At 44.8% G+C, this 17,332-nt stretch overlaps 4 non-coding genes across 4 annotated transcripts; 1 reads left to right on the top strand and 3 right to left on the bottom strand.

Annotated features, from left to right (window-relative positions):
- The first annotated feature begins 1,265 nt into the window (after positions 1 to 1,265).
- On the top strand, positions 1,266 to 1,336 carry trnag-gcc (transfer RNA glycine (anticodon GCC)). The gene has a single exon. It is a non-coding gene; the product is annotated as a tRNA-Gly (tRNA).
- Positions 1,337 to 12,880: 11,544 nt separating this feature from the next.
- On the bottom strand, positions 12,881 to 12,953 carry trnak-cuu (transfer RNA lysine (anticodon CUU)). The gene has a single exon. It is a non-coding gene; the product is annotated as a tRNA-Lys (tRNA).
- A 770-nt stretch (positions 12,954 to 13,723) lies between these two features.
- trnai-aau (transfer RNA isoleucine (anticodon AAU)) lies at positions 13,724 to 13,797 on the bottom strand. Its single transcript has one exon. It is a non-coding gene; the product is annotated as a tRNA-Ile (tRNA).
- A 2,487-nt stretch (positions 13,798 to 16,284) lies between these two features.
- Positions 16,285 to 16,358, bottom strand: trnai-aau (transfer RNA isoleucine (anticodon AAU)). The gene has a single exon. It is a non-coding gene; the product is annotated as a tRNA-Ile (tRNA).
- Positions 16,359 to 17,332: the final 974 nt, after the last annotated feature.

A 17,332-nucleotide genomic window follows, 5' to 3' on the forward strand; every position in this document is an offset into this window, starting at 1 on the left:
GAATATAAGAGCAGGGGAGGTTCTGGTAGAAATTTATAAAACAATAGTTAGGCCACAGCAAGAATACTGCGTACAGTTGTGGTCACCACATTACAGGAAAGATGTGATTGCACGAGAAAGGGTACAAAGGAGATTGAAGACAATGTTGCCAGAACTGGAGAATTTTAGCTATGAGATTAGATTGGATAAGCTGGGGTTGTTTGCTTTGGAACTGAGGAGGCTGTTGGGAGATTTAATTGAGGTGTATAACATTATGACGGGCCTCGATCGAGTGTATAGTAAGGACCTATTTCCCTTCGTAGGGAGGTCAATAATCAGGATACATCAATCTTAGGTAATCGGTAGAATGATTAGAGGGGAGTGAATTTTTTTTTCCATCCAGAGGGTGGTGGGTGTGAGGGTCGGAAAATTACTGCCAGAAAGGGTGGGAGAGGCGGAAACCCTCATCGCATTGAAAAATAAAAACTTCAATATGCACGTGAAGATCCATAACCGACAAGATTAGGGACGAAACGCTGGAAAGTGAGACGAGGCTCGGTACCGATTTTTCGGCCGGCACAGGCACGATGTGCAGAATGGTTTCCTTCTTTGGCATAACTTTCTCGGATTCTATGATATAATTGCCGTCTGTCTCGGCATTGTGATAATATACACTCGACCAGAAGTATACTTTAATCAAATTGATGCTTTGTTTCACTGTGAGAGTGAAGAGACATAAGTGTGTAGACATTAGCTGCAGCAGCTGGGTTGCACCTTTACTTTTCCAACCGTCTCAGTGCCTTTTTTTTACCTTTCTCTGCTGGTGTTGCAGATGAGATCAGCCTTCGCCGTTCAAGGAAGCCTGAGAAGCCCGTCGGGCACAACAGAGATAGAAGAGACAGAGACAGGGAAAGATAGAGAGATGCATGCAAAGAAAATAAAGAGTATAAATGTCAGGTTTTGCAAACGACCAGAATTTAAGTTACAGATTGGGAGAGATTCCTTCTCGGGTCTTGAAATCTTGCAAGAGAAGATTGGACGCTCAATTAAAAGTATCTCTGATGCTGGGAGAGAGGTAAATGCGGTCAATTAACTCCAATGAATCTATTTGAGCATTGAAGAGATCTTTCAACAGTTGGGGGTTGCGAGCAGAATTCAAACCTCGGCAGGAAAACCCAAATGGGGTTTTGAGACCAACGCTTGAACCACTCGGCCATCGCAGCTGCAAACGGCATGTTCGTTTAGACAGCATTCCATATAGGAGCATGTAACTTCTACAAAAGCAAGCATTGGTGGTTCAGGGGTAGAATTCTCGCCTGCCACGCGGGAGACCCGGGTTCGATTCCCGGCCAATGCAAGATCATTTTGCATTCTGCACCAATGAGGAACTTCGGAACAGGATTGTGGTATTTGGTCCGTCGAGCCTGTTCCGCAACTCAATACGATCATGGCTGAGTTGTGACCGAAATCCCTGTACCCGCCTAAGTCCCATATCTCTAAATATCTTTGGTTAACAAAAATCGATAAATCACGGGTTTGAAATTAACAATTGAGCTCGCATCAACTGCAGTTTATGGAAGAGAGTTCCAAACTTCTCCAACACTTTGCTTGCAGAAGTGTTTCCTAACTTCACTCCTGAAAGTCTGACTCTAATGTTTAGCCGATGTCCCCAAGTCCTGGACACCCCAACGAGCGGAAATAGTTTCTATCCATCTAACCCATCAGTTCCTCTTAATATCTTGAACATTTCGATCACATCAACCCTTAATCTACTAAATTGAAGGGAATACAACTATAGTTTGTGTAATCTCTCCTCGTAATTTATCGCTTAGAGTCCAGTTATCTTTCTAGTAAATCACACTGCACTCCCTCCAAGGCCAATATATCCTTCCTAAGGTGCGGTGCCCAAAACTGAACACAGTACTCCAGGTGTGGTCCAACCAGAGCTTTGTGCAGCTGTAGCATAATGTCTATTCTCATTCTCTAAACATATAGGCCACCATTCCATTCGCCTTTTGGATTATATTCTGTTCGTGTCCATGACCTGTTATTGATCTATGTACATGGACACCGAAGTTCCTTTGGAACTCCACAGTTTCGAATTTTTCACCTTTTATAAAGTATTCTGATCTATCCTTTTGAGGTCCAAAGTGGATGACCTCACACTTGCCTAAATTGAAATCCATTTGCCACAGTTTTGCCCATTCATTCATTATATTAATGTCTCTCTGGAATTTACCAGAATGATACCCGGACTTCAAGCGTTAAGTTACGAAGAGAGATTACACAAATTGGGGTTGCATTCTCCAGAGTTTCGAAGGTTAAGGGGTGATCTGATCGAAGTTTATAAGATATTAAGGGGAACAGATAGGGTGGATAGAGAGAAACTATTTCCGCTGGTTAGGGGTTTTGGAAGTAGGGGGCACTGTCTAAAAATTAGAGCCAGACCTTTCAGGAGCGAGATTAGAAAACATTTCTACACACAAAAGGTTGTACAAGTTTGGAACTCTCTTCCGCAAATGGCAATTGATACTAGCTCAATTTATAAATTTAAATCTGAGATAGATAGCTTTTTGGCAACCAAAGGTATTAAGGGATATGGGCCAAAGGCAGGTATATGGAGTTAGATCACAGATCAGCCATGATCTTATCAAATGGCGGAGCAGGCACGAGGGGCTGAATGGTCTACTCCTGTTCCTGTGTTCCTCTTCCTATATAATCTGCACTGCTTATAACGCTGCCCATTTTGGTGTCATCGGCAAACTTCCATATGTCGTTCCCTGTCCCGTCATCCAATATCAATGAGACCACCTGAATAGGGGGAGATTCACATTCAGCATCAATCTCTGCATCATCTTGAGACATTTTATTTACTTCACATGTGTTGCACTTTGGAAACTTCAGCACTCTGTCCTCTGGAGCTCAAACATGCACTTTAATCCTACCAACAGGAACACTGAAAAGATGTCAGAAGCCAATTGGTGAATTTTACACTCAACGTAGCTGAACAGCAAGAGCTTATTGGGGATTTTACCCCGGGACTCTCGGATATTAATCAACCAAAGCCCCCGAAACAAGAATCATACATCTCGACCAACCAGACGCTGTTACTTACGTCATGCAGCTAGTTTAAAGTTTCGCTGTCTCCCATAGCCGATCGGCTACCCTTTCAGACCTCTTCTTTCCATCCAATCTCGTTTTCTATTCCGGTACACAGCAATATCAAGTTGGACACTAACTATTTCCAGTCACCAATATTAGTTTCCCTTTACTAAATTGGTTTCGTCTCTACGACTTATATTATCAAGCAAGATGTTTCAGAATTAGTTGCTCGGAAACTACATTGCTTTGGAGGATACTGAGAGGTGTCGTTATAAAGAGAGACCTTGGAGTGCATGTCCACAGATCCCTGAAGGGAAGAGGAGAGGTGGTTAAGGTGGTTAAAAAGGTATAAAGGATACTTTGCTTTATTAGCTGAGGCATAGAATGTAAGAGCAGGGAGGTTATTCTGGAACTGAATAAAACACTAGTTCGGCTACAGCTGGAGTATTGCGTACAGGTTTGGTCACCACATTACAGGAAAGATGGGACTACACTCGAAATAGTACAGAGATTTACGACGATGTTGCGAAGAGTGGAGAATTTTGGCTGTGAGGATAGATTGGACAGGCTGAGGTTGTTTTCTCTGGAACCGACGAGGCTGAGGCGAGATTTAATTGAGGTGTATAACATTATCACGGGCCTCGATAGAGTGGATAGGAAGGACCTGATTCACGTAGCAGAAAGTTCAATAAAAAGGGTCATAGATTTAAGGTAATTGGTAGAAGGATTAGAGTGGAGCAGAGGGGAATTTTGTTCCACCCAGCGGGTGGTGAGGGTCTGGAACTCACTGCCTGAGAGGGTGGGAGAAGCAGAAACCCTCATCGGGTTTAAAAAGGACTTCAATATGCACTTGAAGAGCCGTAACCGACAAGACTACGGACTAAACGCTGGTAAGTCGGGTGATGCTGGATATCTCTTTTCCGGCCGGTACAAACATGATGGGCCAAATGGCCTCCGCTAACGTAAATTTTAATGATTCTATGATATGTTTTGCCGTCTGTCTCGGCATGGTGATAACATCCACTCTCCCATAAGTATACTTTAATCAAATTGGTGCTTTGTTTTACTGTGAGAGCGAAGAGATCTTAATGTTTAGACATTGACTGCAGCAGCTGGGTTGCACCTTTACTTTTCCTACCGTCTCAATCTTTCTTTAACCTTCTCTGCTGGTGTTGCAGGTTCGATCAGCCAACGCCGTTCACGGAAGCCTGAGAAGTCCATCAGAGGACAACACAAGAGACAGAGACAGGGAGAGACAGAGAAATGCATGCAAAGAAAATAAAGAGAATACATAGAATCATAGAATCATAAAATGGTTACAGCAGAGAAGGAGGCCATTCGGCCCATCGAGCTCGTGCCGGCTCGTTGTTAAAGCAATCAAGATAGTCCCATTCCCCCGCTCCTTCCCGTTAGCCCTGAATTTATGTCCCTTCAACTATTTATCCAATTCCTTATTGAAAGCCACGATTGGATCTGCTTCCACCATCCTTTCAATCAGCGCATTCTAACTACTCGCTGGGTAAAGAAGTGTTTCCTTATGTCGCCTTTGGTTCTTTTGCCAATCACCTTAAATCTGTGTCTTCTGGTCCTTGACCCTTCCGCCAATGGGAACAGTTTCTCTTTATTTACTTTATCCAAACCCTTCATGATTTTGAACACTTCGATCAAATCACCTCTTAACGCTCTCTGTTCGAAGGAGAACAACCCCAGCATCGGGTAAATGCGGTCAATTAGCTTCAATTCATTTATTTGAGCCTGAAACAGCACTTTAAACATTACTGTGACATTATGGTAGCGTGGCCTCGCGGTCTAAGGTGTTAAATTTGATTTCTATGGAGGCGTGGGTTTGAATCCCACTGCTGTTAGAATTTCTGCCAAAGTTTATTTTGATCTGTTCACAGAAAACCCGATTGTAGTGCGATGGAGCAGAGGATGTGAAAGAAGCTGAAAGTGTAACTGCAGATATTATTTTCATCACGGGGACAGGACACGTTTCCACAGGTAAGGGCCTCTCAGCTTAAGATTCTTTCCAGCAGAGTTGGACAGTTGATCAAAGTGACCGGGCTCGAGCAGCGCAATCAGTCAGTGCGCGGTCCTTATATGACCGGACAAGGTCGGGAAATGGCTAGGTTGTTAGTCGAGTCTCACCTAGATCAACGAATCCTTTTCCTTGTGAACTTTTCGAACGGAGCTGAACGTATAATTGAGGTGTTCCAAAATGCATCAATTATTTGTATCGCCACGTGGTTCCTCTTGTTGCAATATCAGATGTGATATTTAGTGTTATTAGTTTACAGGAGGGAGGCTGCGGTATTGGAGCCGCAAACTATGATTTTGATCCATCTACAAATTATGGGATTTAGCTTGAGCTTTAAACCAGCGCGTTAGACCGCTCAGTCACGATACTTTCCATCTTGCGATCTTCAGGAGCTACTTTCACAGGAATAGAATTACTGCAAGCTAGAATTCTACCCCTCAAGCACCAATGCTCGCAGGCAGCAGGATGCATGTGTCCAGTTGGAAACCTGACTGAAGGAACATGCAGTCTGACAGAGCCGGAAGTCCAGCAGATTGACTTTTGTGGTGAGCAGATGATGTGCCTCCATCTTGAGAGTGTTTCGCCAATCCAGCTCAGAGTGGATTAAGCATTATAAATTCGGGTGGGACTGGAGCCACTTGTATCAGATGAAGTGGAGGGGTTATTTCCCTTCCTTGACGAGCATTAATGATCCTGTTGCGGTTTTGCTGCAAAATTTCACTTTCCAGCGCCGAAATCACCGAACCCTGAACTAAAATTCAACGATGGTGAGATTCGGACACACAACCTTTGCAGTGATTAGAAGAAGTCCCACGTGCTATCCATGGCACCACAAATCGGCTGTCGATTAGGTTATTTCACGTTACCCATATGCTGCTTTGGAACTTTTGCTGCGGTGCAGCAAGTGGTTCAAAAGCTCAGTGGGGATTCACAGCGCTCCTGAGAAATCGACACAGGGACGGTTTGTGCAATGCATCGTCCTCTCTCTCGCTCCCATTTGCTCACTCTCGCTTTCTCTCTTGAGCTCTCACTCTCCCCGTTTATCTCAAGAGGGCTGGAAAACAAGGGGTGGATGTTATGTTGCAGCTGCACAGAGCTCTGGTGAGACCCCATCTGGAGGATTGCATTCAGTTCCGGGCACCCACCTCAGGAAGGATGCTCGAGGGGCTGAATGGCCTACTCATGTTCCCAAGTTCCAATGAATGGAACAATAATTCAAGTATGGAGACCCTAATGTATCAGGATGAGTGAGTGAAGAATGTTTTCTGTTTGAAGTACTGATTTCATTAATTGAATACTCCCAGTGTCCTACCTCATTGCAGCCCAGGCCGGACAAACTGCTCGCACAAAGTGGCATTTTCTGTGAGAACACGAAAGACTTGTTCAGGCCATGACAGTACCGAGTGCGGGTAGGTCTGCGCGTGAAATGGAAAAGTGAGTTGAAACACTCCAACAAGCACCGGATGTCTCTGTTTGCATTTCCAAAATGCACGCACGCACGGGCCCATGATCCCCACTCACACTCTCCTTCCAATCTCACACACCTTTGCTTTGGTTTGAAATCGTGTATGTTTTCACAATGGGATTTAATTTGAAGAAAGCAGTGCTGTAACAACCCGGGGATATTGAAGAGATGCAGTACAAGAAGATACATAAAAGGCAAATGATAACAATGACTGTTCTCACACTGTGAGCTACAGTTAAAGGCTGACAACATTTAAAGTCTCATGCAGCAGGTCCGGGTCCAAATCTTTCACGTGGCATCTCCTTCTGTTTCTGTCACTCCTTTTCCTCCACGGAGAGTGGATTTGGAATTCCTGTGCGGCTGCATTGCGCATTTTCCAGATCTGCTTCGAGCGCAATTCACTCCAGTTCATCAATTGCACACATTAGTTTGATCAAGGGGAGAGGACACCTTTTCACAGACAAGGGCTGTTCATCCTATTGTTTTTCTAGCAGAGTCGGGCAGATCATCAAAGTAACCGGATTGGGTGAACTGTCCGTACAGGTGCCTGGTGGGCTCGTGGTTATGATTCGGCGTTCACACCTCTATAATTAATTGCATGAAACCAAATAAACTCGACGAAAAGAGGAATATTTCTGTAAACACCATTAACCAACCTATAACTTTCTGTTGCAGACTGAAAGAGACGCCAACGTGGTTACCGAGTGACAGTCACAAGTTTAATAATGATTTGTTTTGTATGTGAAACGCTTTTCAGACTGCATTTTAGGAGACTGGTTGTACAGCTTGCTGGAGTAAAACATGCCACAATGTCGTGATCGCGGGTTTGATTCCTGTATGGGCTGATAAGGGCCTTTGTTTTGGGTTTTCGTAATTTTGAAATCCAAGCTTTACAATCAGATCCACAGACAAATTCACGGGACAATTTTATTGAATAACATCCATTGCAACTTTACCCCTGGGCCGGAGAAACACGTCTTTCTTTTTCTTTTTCTTTCTCCGGTTTGCAGAGAAACATTCAACTCGCGGCCTGTTCCCATTAATGATCATCAGCAACAACAGAAAGACAGAGCGGGTCTGACCGCCCCGAGATGTGGAAAAGGGATCAGTTTAGAACAAATGCATCAAATCAAATGGTCACCCGGCACCGAGAGAGGAAAAACCAAGAGGAAAAGGCAGAAGGTAGCAGAGAAATAAAAACCAAATGCAGACGATATAAATATTTCCCATCGTTGATGTCTCTCTGTTCCATCCCCAATCCTTCAGTGGCGGGGATAAAATTTCACTGCAAATAAATGCGAGAATCGACCCAAAGAAGAAGAAACTAAATAACCAAAAACTGCCAAACACTGGGTTACACCAAAGACCTTTAAGTTTTCAGTCTAATGCAACCGCGACTGAGCTGTTGGGACACCAAAGCAAATGCAATTTTTCGCCATTGTCTTGCAAGAAAATATCACCCCAGCGACGCCTTGCTGTTTATTACTGCACTTCATATATAAACATCACACTCAGATATACCCAACCACAGTCCATAGATAAACACCGCACTCATATATTCACATCCACTGTTCAAGATATAAACACCGCACTCATACACACAACAACGGTTCATATATAAACATCGAACTTATATATACACACCCACAGTTCATATATAAACATCGCACTCATATATACACACCCACAGTTCATATATAAACATCACACTCATATATACACACCCACAGTTCATATATAAACATCACACTCATATATACACACCCACAGTTCATATATAAACATTACACTCATATATACACACCCACAGTTCATATATAAACATCACACTCATATATACACACCCACAGTTCATAGATAAACATCGCACTCATATATACACACCCACAGTTCATATGTCAATACTGCACTCATATATACACATCCACTGTTCGGATATAAACATCTCACTCATACACACTCACACACAGTTCATATTTAAACATCGCACACCTATATATACACCGACAGTTCATATATAAACATCGCACCCACATATACAAATCCACAGTCCATATATCAAAATCGCACTCATAGAAACATACCCACATTTCATATATAAACATCGCACGCATATATAAACACCCACAGTTCATATATAAACATTGCATTCATATACACTCACCCACAGCTCATATATAAATATCGCATTCATTGATAGTCACCCACAGCTTATATATAAAAATCGCATTTTTTTTATTCGTGCATGCGATGTGGGCGTCGCTGGCGAGGCCAGCATTTATTGCCCATGCCTAATTGGCCTTCCAGAACTGCTGCAGTCCGTGCGGTGAAGCTTCTCCCATAGTGCGGTTAGGAAGGGAGTTCCAGGATTTTGACCCAGCGACGATGAAGGAACGGCGATATATTTCCAAGTCGGGATGGTGTGTGACTTGGCGGGGAACGTTCAGGTGGTGTTGTTCCCATGTGCCTGCTGCCCTTGTCCTTCTAGGTGGTAGAGGTCGCGGGTTTGGGAGGTGCTGTCGAAGAAGCCTTGGCGAGTTGCTGCACTGCATCCTGTGGATGGTAAACACTGCAGCCACGGTGCGCCGGTGGTGAAGGGAGTGAATGTTTACGGTGGTGGATGGGGTGCCAATCAAGCGGGCTGCTTTGTCCTGGATGGTGTCGAGCTTCTTATGTGTTGTTGGAGCTGCACTCATCCAGGCGAGTGGAGAGTATTCCATCACACTCCTGACTTGTAACTTGTGGATGGTAGAAAGGCTTTGGGGGGTCAGGATGTGAGTAACTCGCCGCAGAATATCTGACCTGCTCTTGCAGCCACAGTATTGATATGGCTGGTACAGTTAAGTTTCTGGTCAATGGTGAGACCCAGGATGTTGATGGTGGGGGATTCGGCGATGGTAATGCCTTTGAATGTCAAGGGGAGGTGGTTAGACTGTCTCTTATAGGAGATGGTCATTGCCTGGCCCTTGTCTGGCGCCAATGTTACTTGCCACTTATGAGCCCAAGCCTGGATGTTGTCCAGGTCTTGCTACATGCCGGCTCAGACTGCTTCGTTATTTGAGGGGTTGCGAATGGAACTGAACACTTTGCAATCATCAGCGAACATCCCCATTTCTGACCTTATGATGGAGGGAAGGTCATTGATGAAGCAGCTGAAGATGGTTGGGCCAAGGACACTGCCCTGAGGAACTCCTGCAGCAATGTCCTGGGGCTGAGATGTTTGTCCTCCAACAACCATTATTATCTTCCTTTTTGCTAAGTATGACTCCAGCCACTGGAGAGTTTTCCCCCTGATTCCCATTGACTTCAATTTTACTGGAGCTCCTTGGTGCCACACTCGCTCAAATGCTGCCTTGTTGTCAGGGGCATTCACTCTCACCTCACCTCTGGAATTCAGCTCTTTTTTCCATGTTTGGACCAAGGCTGTAATGAGGTCTGGAGCCGAGTAGCCCTGGCGGAAACCAAACAGAGCATCGGTGAGCAGGTTATTGGTGAGTAAGTGCCGCTTGATAGCACTGTCGACGACACGTTCCATCACTTTGTTGATGATTGAGAGTAGACTGATGGGGCGGTAATTGGCCGGATTGGATTTGTCCTGCTTTTTGTGGACAGGACATACCTGGGCAATTTTCCTCGTTGTCGGGTTGATGCCAGTGTTGTAGCTGCACTGGAACAGTTTGGCGAGAGGCGCAGCTCGTTCTGGAGCACAAGACTTCAGCACTACAGCCGGGATGTTGTCGGTGCCCATAGCCTTTGCTGTATCCAGTGCACTCAGCCGTTTCTTGATATCAAGTGGAGTGATTCGAATTGGCTGAAGACTGGCTTCTGTGATGGTGGAGATATCGGGAGGAAGCTGAGATGGATCATCCACTTGGCACTTCTTCCTGAAGATGGTTGCAAACGCTTCAGCCTTGTCTTTTGCACTCACGTGCTGGATTCTGCCCTCATTGAGGATGGGGATGTTTACACAGCCTCCTCCTCCCGTTAGTTGTTTAATTGTCCACCACCATTCACGACTGGATGTGGCAGGACTGCAGAGCTTTGATCTGATCCGTTGGTTGTGGATTCGCTTAGCTCTGTCTATGGCATGTTGCTTCCGCTGTTTAGCTTTCATGTAGTCCTGAATTGTAGCTTCACCAGGTTGGCACCTAATTTTTAGATACGCCTGATGCTGTTCCTGGCATGCTCTTATGCACTCCACATTGAACCAGGGTTGATCCCCTGGCTTGTTTATTAATGGAAGAGTGAGGAATATGCCGGGCCAAGATATTACAGATTATGCTGGAATACAATTCTGCTGCTGCTGATGGCCCACAGCACCTCATGGATGCCCAGCTTTGAGCTGCTAGACCTGTTCTGAATCTATCCCATTTAGCACGCTGATAGTGCCACACAACACGTTGGATGGTATCCTCAGTGCGAAGACGGGACTTCGTCTCCACGAGGACTGTGCGGTGGTCACTCCTACCAATACTGTCATGGACAGATGCATTTGCGACAGGTAGATTGGTGACGACGAGGTCAAGTAACTTTTTCCCTCGTGTTGCTTCTCTCACCATCTGCCGCAGTTCCAGTCTGGCAGCTATGTCCTTCGGGCCTCGGCCAGCTCAGTCAGCAGTGATACGACCGAGCCACTCTTGGTGATGGACATTGAAGTCCTCCATCTAGAGTACATCCTGTGCCCTTGCTACCCTCAGTGCTTCCCCCAAGTGATGTTCAACATGGAGGAGGATTGATACATCAGCTGAGGGAGGGCGGTTGGTGGTAATCTGCAGGAGCTTTTCTTGCACTTGTTTGACCTGATGCCATGAGATTTCATGGGGTCCAGAGTCAATGTTGAGGACTCCCAGGGCCACTCTCTCCTGACTGTATATCACTGCACCGCCACCTCTGGTGGGTCTGTCCTGCCGGTGGGACAGGACATGCACAGGGATGGTGATGGAAGAATCTTGGACGTTGGCTGATAGGTATGATTCTGTGAGTATGGCTATGTCAGGCTGTTGCTTGACGAGTCAGTGGGACAGCTCTCCCAATTTTGGCACAAGTCCCCAGATGTTAGTGAGGAGGACTTTGCAGGGTCGACTGGGCTTGGTTTGCCTTTGTCGTGTCCGGTGCCTAGTGGTCCGATGCCGGGTGGTCCGTCCGGTTTTATTGTTATTATGACTTTTATTAGCGAGATTTTACAACTGAGTGGCTTGCTAGGCCTTTTCAGAGGGCAATTAAGAATCAACCACATTGCAGTGGCTCATTTATACTCACTCACAGTTCACATATAAACATCGCATTCATATATACTCACCCACAGTTCATATATAAACATCGCACTCATATTTTTACACCCACAGTTCACATATAAACATCGCTCTCATATATAAACTCATTCGGTTTATAAAGCAACAGCGCGCTCATAAACCCACACCCAGTTTATAGTAGCAGATCGGTACCGATCGCCGATAGAGCTCTCAGATTTCGAGAGTCCGAAGTAGCAGCGACCGAACAAATTCTGGATCTCATCCTTAACACAGACCGGTCGATCCACCTGTAAAATTACATCGCACTTGGATATCAGGGAGGGTAATGGTTTCTGAGAATGTATCAGGGAGCCTAATAGCTTCTTAGTGGCGATCCATCGGGGCAAGGGGATCTCAGAGAGGGGAAGGGACTGTCAGAGGGTATCAGAGAGTGTAAGGGGATCTCAGAGCGGGGAAGGGATAGTCAGATGTCATCAGAAAGTGTCAGGGGGCTCAGAGAAGGGAAGGGACTGTCAGAGGGCATCGGAGAGTACATTAAGAACTGAGAGAGGGGAAGGACTGCCGAGTCTGAGAGAGTGTAAGGGGGCTCAGGGCAGATCTGTGCAAGGGGCACTCAGTGGGTATGAGAGAAGGTAAAGAACGCTGACAAGGTTCAAAGATGATCATGGACTCTCTGAGGTCAGAGACAGAGTGTATCAGAGAAGTTAAGGAGCTCAGCGAGAATCAAAGAGGGTAAGGGGGGCTCAGGAGGTATCAGAGAGGCGAATGGATCCAGAGATGTCATCTTCTAAATATTACAATTTCGAACATTCAACATTTTTGATAACAGCAATAAATGAAGCCGATTGAACCGATAATCTGCCGTGTCCCATCTGGAGGGAATGAGAAGGTAGAATCTGGAGGGACTGGATATTTGGCAACGCTCAAGGTTTCATTTCACACAGCTCAGTGTTGTGTCTGTTTTTTAACTGGATTTCATGAACTCGAGAAAAGAGGTTGCAATTTGAAAATTTTATTACCCATTGTGAAAAATAGAACACAAATCGCCCAACGTGGGGCTCGAACCCACGACCCTGAGATTAAGAGTCTCATGCTCTACCGACTGAGCTAGCCGGGCTGGTTGCTAAAATTTTTCCCATTCTATTATTGTAGAGAGACAGCTGTTGGCTTTGCTGCAGGGGTTCAGTTCGTTCTGCAATCTCAGGGTTTCTCCTTCTGTGCACCTGATTTTCATTCTGGAGTCAGTCTGATGTCTTTTGCACGTCATTCAGCACCACGCTGAGCTGAAAAGGAACATCGGAACAGGAGAGGGCCATTCAGCCCCTCTTCCTGCTGTGCCATTCAATTCGATCATGATGTGATCTGCAACTCAACTCTCCTTCCCCGCCTTGGACACAAATCCCTTGGAACCCAAACCGAGAAATGATCTATCAATATCAGTCTTGAAAATTTGAATTGAGCCACAATCCACATCATTTTGGCCGAGAGAGTTCCAGCTTTCGGCCGTATTTTGTTTGCTAAAGTAATTCCTGATTTCTTGCCTGATTGGTCTGTCTCCAATTTCAAGATTAAAACCCCTCATTATGGATTCCGCCAACATAGAGAGAGATGACACAAAGATAGACAGAATTATAAGCAGTGCAGATGGAAGAATGAGATCACAGAGAGATATTACTAGATTAAGTGAATGGGCAAAACTGCGGCAAATGGATTTCAACGTAAGCAAGTTTGAGGCCGTCCACTTTGGACCTCAAAAAGATAGATCAGAAAACATATTAATGGATGTTACTCCAAAAAATTTACCTCATGACATTTTGTGTGGATTCGCTTGTTTCTCAAGTCTGCCAAACTTTTAAAAGTTACCAAAATATTGCAATAGGAACCTTATGGCCCGTACGGGTATCGAACCCGCGACCTTGGCGTTATTAGCACCACGCTCTAACCAACTGAGCTAACCGGCCATGTATACAGCTTAGCATTATGGGCTTACCCGCGTGCTGGGTAGTTTGTGTTTATTTTTACACCAGCTGACAGGGTTTTACAACGAATATTGAATAAACCACATCCCTTAAACATTGTTACTTGTTTCTGTATATACTGTCGAGAATGTAGATCAAAATTAACAAACAAAGAGCACTTTAATGTCACAAATTAAATTCCGATCAATATTATTTTACGAACAATCAACAGCCCATCCATAAAACACTGCCCCGCTATCAAACCTGTGGGAAGGACCCTGAGCGACTGTGAAAATGATATCACCGCAACGTGATTCGATCACGCTGCGTTTTGACGTTGAGTCAGATGTCTGTCTCTCTATCTGTCTGTCCGTTTATCCGTCTGATTGGATCTCTGCCTTATTCTCAGGCCAGGCTTTTTGTTTGCTGGCTGCAGGCCTCGCTCCCCGACTGACTGAACAACGACCGAATCAATGACTGTGACTGACTGTCTGCCCATTTATGGCCACATTTCTGAGTTCCTGCCTTCGCTCTGTGTCGCAGGCCTGTCTCTGTCCCTTAGGATCACAACACACCCACAAGCTTCACGACTGAACGCAGGTTTAGTCAGTCTGTCCTCGCAGGTCCATCGGAAGCGAATGATTTTGAACTGAATTATTTTTTCCTGAGTGACTTGTGAAGTTTTGTTCAGTGATATGTTTGCGAAAGAGAACGAAGGAAATAGTTAGTGTGCAATTCGACATTTCTCTACATCGGAATAGAAAACGTGTTTGGATGGATAGAAGAGGTCTGAAAGGATGGCCGATCGGCTGTGGGTGGCACCGAATTCTGCAGTGGCTGCAGTGGTTCATTACCGGTAATGAAAATGAGGTAATATACTAACACAAGCTGCCGCTGAAAATCATTCAATTTCCCAAACTTGACCCACCGAATCAAATGAAGCTGCTGGGAAAGCTACAAGACAACGCCGGTCTATAGGGCATCGTTTGAAGCAACTGGCATTTTAAAGTAGCATCCACAGCCATGTAAGTACTGCCATGTGCCGCTGCGATCGCCGAGTGGTTGAAGCGTTAAATTCAAGATCAAATGGAGTTTTCCTTCGCAGGTTTGATTTCTGCTCGCTGAATTATTGTTTAAAGATCCGTTCAATGCTCAAATGAATGAACTGGATCGAATTCACTTCATTTATCTCTCTCAGAGCATGAGAGCTACTCGAGCGTGGCCGGCGCTTTCAATTGGGTGCCCAATGTACTCTTGCAAAATTCAAATACACAAGAAAGAATCTTGCCCAATCTGCAACTAAAATTCTGCTACTTTGCAGAACCACCCATTTATAAGCGACTTTATTTACATGAATCTCTCTATCTCTCCTTGTCTCTATGTTGTCCCCCGATGGACTTCTCAGGCTTCCTGGAACGGGAAAGGCTGATCTAACCTGCAACACCAGCAGGGAAAGGTAAAGTAAAAAAAGACTGAGACGGTCGGAAAAGTAAAGGTGCAACCCAGCTGATAAATTCGTAGCTAATGTCTCCATATTTTTGTCTCTTCGCCCTCACAGTGAAAGAAAACAGCAATGTGAGTAAAATATACTTCTAGTCGCTTGTATACTCTGACGATGCCGAGACAGATGCCAATGCAGCTTCAGATTAACTAATTCTGAAAAGTATTATTTGAAAAAACAAGTCGTACAATGTAAACGAATTTAGTAAAGAGAGGCTAATATTGGTGACTGGAAATAGGTAGTGTACAACTTGATATTGCTGCAAATAGGAATAGAAAACGAGATTGGGTGGACAGAAGCGGTTGGAAAGGATAGCCGATCGGCTGAAGACTATGGTGAAATTTTAGACCGGATGCAGGGCTTTCTAGCAAGCGGTTCGTTGGTCTCGGAGTATGATTCTCGCTTTGGGCGTTTTTCTAATGGAATATGCGAGAGGTCCCGGGTTCAAATCCCGGACGAGCCCTGTTATCTCACTGCTTTTTAGTGAAAAGTCACCAATTGGATTCTGACATCTTTGCAGTTGAACGAATTGAATTATATTTGAGCTCCAGAGGACAAAGTGCAGAAGTTTCCAAGGCGCAACACACACGGAGTAAATAAAATGTCTCAAGATGATGTGGAGATTGAAGCTGAATGTGAATTTACCCCAATTTAGGCGGTCTCATTGATATTAGATGACGGGATCGAGAACCACATATTCAAGTTTGCCGATGACACAAAGATAGACAGAATTATAAGCAGTGTGGATGGAAGAATGAGATTACAGAGAGATATTACTAGATTAAGTGAATGGGCAAAACTGCGGCAAATGGATTTCAATGTAAGCAAGTTTGAGGCTGTCCACTTTGGACCTCAAAATGATAGATCAGAAAACATATTAATGGATGTTACTCCAAAAAATTTACCTCATGACATTTTGTGTGGATTCGCTTGTTTGGAAAGTCTGCTAAACTTTTAAAAGTTACCAAAATATTGCAATAGGAACCTTATGGCCCGTACGGGGATCGAACCCGCGACATTGGCGTTATTATCACCACGCTCTAACCAACTGAGCTAACCAGCCATGTATACATTTTAGCTTTATGGGCTTACCCACGTGTTGGGCAGTTTGTGTTTATTTTTACACCGGCTGACAGGGTTTTTGGACGAATGTTGATGACACCACATCCCTTGAACATTGTTACTTGTTTCTGTACACATTGTCGAGGATGTAGATCAAAATTAACAAACAAAGAGCACTTTAATGTAACAAATTAATTCCGATCAATATTATTTTACCAACAATGAACAGCCCATCCATAAAACACTGCCCCGCTATAAAACCTGTGGGCAGGACACTGAGCAACTGTGAAAATGATATCACCGCAACGTGATTCGATCACGCTGCGTTTTGACGTTGAGTCAGATGTCTGTCTGTCTATCTGTCTGTCTGTTTATCCGTCTGATTGGGTCTCTGCCTTATTCTCAGGCCAGGCTTTTTGTTTGCTGGCTGCAGGCCTCGCTCCCCGACTGACTGAACAACTACCGGGCCGTGTGTCAGAATCAATGACTGTGACTGACTGTCCGCCCATTTATGGCCACATTTCTGAGTTCCTGCCTTCGCTCTGTGTCGCAGGCCTGTCTCTGTCCCTTAGGATCACAACACACCCACAAGCTTCACGACTGAACGCAGGTTTGGTCAGTCTGTCCTCGCAGGTCCTTCGGAAGTTAATGATTTTGATCTGAATTATTTTTCCTGAGTGACTTGTGAAGTTTGGTTCAGTACTTTGTTTGCGAAAGAGAACGGAGGAAATAGTTAGTGTGCAACTCGACATTTCTCTACATTGGAATAGAAAACGTGATTGGATGGATAGAAGAGGTCTGAAAGGATGGCCGATCGGCCGTGGGTGGCACCGAATTCTGCAGTGGCTGCAGTGGTTCATGACCGGGAATGAAAATGATGTAATATACTACCACAAGCTGCCGGTGAAAATCATTCAATTTCCCAAACTTGACCCACCGAATCAAATGAAGCTCCTGGGAAAGCTACAAGACAAC

This window comes from Heptranchias perlo, chromosome 20, assembly GCF_035084215.1.
Source record: "Heptranchias perlo isolate sHepPer1 chromosome 20, sHepPer1.hap1, whole genome shotgun sequence".
Taxonomy (NCBI): domain Eukaryota; kingdom Metazoa; phylum Chordata; class Chondrichthyes; order Hexanchiformes; family Hexanchidae; genus Heptranchias; species Heptranchias perlo.